Source organism: Zingiber officinale, chromosome 7A (assembly GCF_018446385.1).
Source record: "Zingiber officinale cultivar Zhangliang chromosome 7A, Zo_v1.1, whole genome shotgun sequence".
NCBI lineage: Eukaryota > Viridiplantae > Streptophyta > Magnoliopsida > Zingiberales > Zingiberaceae > Zingiber > Zingiber officinale.
Window position 1 is genome coordinate 71,366,033 of NC_055998.1, and position 4,376 is coordinate 71,370,408.

Consider the following 4,376-nt stretch of genomic DNA (forward strand, 5'->3'; position numbering starts at 1 on the left):
GAGGGAGTATTTGTGAGATAAATTGATGTAAACTCTTGTGGATTTGCCATTTCTTTGTTTCTATGATGTTGCCTAGTTTGTATCGATTGGATCTTGAATGATTAATTGTGATTAGGGCTTAATTCTCATTCTTGATTGATTGTTTGGATATCTTGTAGACTTTGTAAAGATTAACCCTCACTCGATTTTCTGAGGGATCCACGTGACAGGTGCAAGCCCGTGTAAGGACGTTTGAGGGATAACCTTGAAGGGGGAATGAGATTATTCAAGAGGGTAGGATAGATTTTATGATTCAATCCTTGTATCTTTATGGGTTAAGAAGCTATGAACTTCTATGTTGGTATCCGAGGGAAGCATAGTAATAGGTGCAATCCTATGTAAGGACAACATAGGTTCATATCTAATTGATCACATTTAGGTACATTTATCAGTCTTATATCAGTTATCTATTGCAAGAGAGAACCGACAACCTTCTACAAATATTAGACAATTGAGAAATAAGAATTGGTAAACCATATGCATTCAAGAGATTTCACAAAGAAACCAAAACTCCTAGAACCTCCCTTTATCATAACTCAAATCCCAAACTCTTGTTTGTTAATCTTTCATTTTAGATTTATTTTTTCATCCTTAGCATTTGAACCAATTGATTAATTGTTTAGCTAATTCGCTTTGAGATATCTCTAGTGCTTATTCCAGTCCCTGTGGATACGATAATCTTTTATATTACTTGCGACATTTTCATATACTTGCGGAACGTAACAAGTTTTTGGCGCCGTTGTCGGGGATTGCGCTATAACATTGGAGATTATCAATTGAGTTAGACTAAATATAACATTTCTATTTCTTTTCATTTGCATATTTGTAACTAATCTCTAGTTTTCTGTTTTCATTTTCCTGTATACTTTCTAACTTCTTGGAAATTCTTTTGTAGCAATTTTAATTCTGCATTTCTCTGTTTTCTAACATTCCAATCTCACCTTTCTCTGTTTCTAATTTCTTTGTTTGATTTAGTTTCTATTGCAATCTTGTTCTTGTGTATGCGAAGATCTAACTTTGCAGGAGAATTTTTTTCCTCTTGACCCTGAAATTGATAGAACATTTCATAGAAGAAGAATTCTGTAGAGACAAATTGAAGAACAAGAGCATTTGAACATGGCTAATAGACCACTAAAAGATTATGCAGCACCTTATACTAGAGGTTTTCAATCTAGTATTTCAAGACCCTCAGTGGAGGCAAATAATTTTGAGATCAAACCTGCAATTATTTCCATGGTGCAGCAAAATCAATTTGGTGGAAGACCACATGAAGACCCTAATCAACACTTAGAGGTCTTTTATGAAATATGTGGGACAATGAAAATGAATGGTGTTCCTTCAGAAGCAGTGCGGTTATTATTATTTGGGTTTTCTTTGAGAGATAGAGCCAAGCAATGGTTGAATTCTTTGGCTCCCAACAGTATCACCACTTGGGAACAATGTGAGCAACAATTCCTTGATAAATTCTATCCCCCAAGTAAAACTGCTCATATGAGGAATTTGATTGCAAGTTTCAAACAAGCTGACTCAGAATCTCTATTTGAAGCTTGGGATAGATACAATAGTATGCTCAGACAATGCCCTCACCACGGTTTGGAAAGATGGTTAGTGTTGCATACTTTCTATAATGGTATTAATTATCATACCAAAGTGTCCCTTGATTCAGCTACTGGAGGGGCACTCATGAATAAAAATTTGGATGAAGCTGAGGAAATTATAGAGAGTGTAGCACAAAATCATCATCAATGGGCAAATAAAAGAAGTGGTGGTCATCCTTCAATAAACCCAATAACAAAAGCATCAGGAAAGTTTGATGTTGATGCAGTGACTTTATTGGCTGTAAAACTTGATGCTCTTACCAAAAAATTTGAGAATATGGGGACTAGTTCAAATATGGTAAATGCCATTGCTATATCTTGTGAAGTATGTGGGAGTTCAGAACATTCAAATGACTCATGCCCATTGGGAGCTATCTCTGCACAAATTAATCAATTGGAGCAATGTGATGCAATCATGGGTTTCAATCAAAGACAGAACAACCCATACTCAAGTACTTACAACCCTGGACGGAAAAATCATCCAAATTTCTCTTACAGAAATAATCAGGATCAAGGACCATCTATGGGGGCAAGACCAAATTTTCAATCTGAGCAACAAAATTTTCAGCAACAATATTTTCAAGGCTTTCCTACATCCAAAATTGAAAAGATGCTTGAAGAAATTATCTCCAATCAAAATGAAATGAAGCAGGATCTATTGAAGCTTACTAAGAGAATGGATAATTCTGAAAACATCAAAAGATTCAGGATAGCCAAATTTCCCAGCTAGCTTCTTCATCTTCTAGAGCACCAGGACAACTTCCTGGAAAACCTGATGTAAATCCTATGGAGCATTGCAACATAATTGAGCTTAGGAGCGGACGAACCTTGGGAAATCCTCAAGTGACTGCTCAAAAAAGGATGTAAAATGAAGAAGAACTCTCTCCTCCTACACCTAGTCAGATTTTTGATAATGAGGAGAGTACCATTGAGGTTGAAGAGACTCTTCCACTGAACCATTAGAGCAAAGTTATCCCTTTTCCCCAAAGACTCAATATGCCTAAAAAGGATGAAGAATTTGGTAAATTTTTGGAGAAGGTTAAAGAGATATGCATTGAAGTTCCTCTTATAGATGTTATTCTTTAAATGCCAAAGTTTGCCAAATTCCTGAAGGACATCATGTCAAATAAAAGAAAGAGAGGAGATGTAGAGACCATTGCACTAACTGAGGAATGCAATGCTCTTTTGGTGAAGAACACTTCCCCGAAATTAAAGGATCCAGGGAGCTTTTATATAGGAACATAATTCATTGAAAAAGCTTTTTGTGATTTGGGGGCAAGTGTTAGCCTCATTCCCTATTCAATTTGTAATAAGTTAGGTCTCAAAAACATTAAACTTACTACTATGACACTACAACTTGCTGATCATTCCTGCAAGTACCCTATGGGTATTATTGAAGATGTGCCAGTAGATGTTGGTGGGAGTATTATTCCCACATATTTTGTTGTGTTGGACATAGAAGAGGACCCTAAAATTCCTATCATATTAGGAAGACCATTCCTTGCCACAGCTGGAGCAATTATTGATGTTAAAAATCATAAGTTGTCATTGGTAATTAGTAAGGAACGGTTGGAGTATGATTTATCTAATGTCTCTAACCATGTTTCTTCTCTTTTAAATACTTGTAGCAGGGCAAGCATTTACAAACTTGAGGAATGGAATTTCCATCCTCATGGAAGGCCACCTAATGAAATGAACAATTTGGTGGAGGATGTTGGGAGGAGAACTCCCAACAAAAATGAAAAATATGTCTGCCCTCCAAGGGCAAGGAAACGAGAAGAATAAGTTGGATTGGTCGAGCTAAAGACCCTAAATAAGCGCTTCTTGGGAGGCAACCCAAGGGTTCTTTTTGTTAGTTGTATTTTGTATTTTCATTTTTAGTTTGTTTTCACTATGTTTTAGTTTTGTTTTCAGGTTGAAATCTACTTCCATGAGCTGACCATGACTTCTTCATGGGCATGGAAGTATTGGAGAAGTGGATTAGGAGAATAAACATCAAATGGAGTAAAACAGGGCATGGTCGTGTACTGTACACGGCCAGGCAAAGGATGCAGAGAAGGAAAAGGATCTGGCCGTGTCTACCCGACACGGCTGTGTGAAGTCTGCAGAAAAGGAAGGGAGCATGACCGTGTACTAGACACGACCGTGTGGAGAAATCAGAGCAAAAGCTTGCATCGACCGTGTACCAAACACGGACATGTGCTAAATCCAGAGAAGAGAACTCAGAAGGCCGTGTTCCAGACACGTCCGTGTGAAGAAAGCCGAGAAGAAGGAAGTTGAGGTTGTGTTCTAGACACGACCGTGTGAGGAAAGCCGAGAAGAAGGAAGTTGTGGTCGTGTCCCAGACATGGCCGTGTAAAGAATTCCAGAAAAGAAGATAGGTATGGTCGTGTCCTAGACACGGCCGTGTGATGGGGCGTGAATAAGGCCGTGTATTGAAACATGGCCCAGTCTATACCCTCTAAAAGGGTTAGGGCGAAGGGTGTGGGCGGTACACGACCGTGTACCACCGCACATCCTCTTCTTTATCCTCTTTTCTCATTTTGCTATTTCTAAGGTTTCAAACTACTTCTTCTAACTTTTCTTTCTCATTCTTCTTGAAAAGATTGAATCGTTTCTTCATGGCAAATGTGATTAAGGAGACTTCATCCATGGGAAAAGGAAAAGAGAAGATGGTTGCAATAAAAGGGAGGAACTCTTGTTTTAAAGGTATCTCTAATAACTTTGATATCATTTTCT

At 37.9% G+C, this 4,376-nt stretch overlaps 1 non-coding gene across 1 annotated transcript; it reads right to left on the reverse strand.

The window, feature by feature from the left end:
* Positions 1-1,528: 1,528 nt before the first annotated feature.
* On the reverse strand, positions 1,529-1,634 carry LOC122003284. The gene has a single exon (XR_006117924.1). It is a non-coding gene; the product is annotated as a small nucleolar RNA R71 (small nucleolar RNA).
* Positions 1,635-4,376: the final 2,742 nt, after the last annotated feature.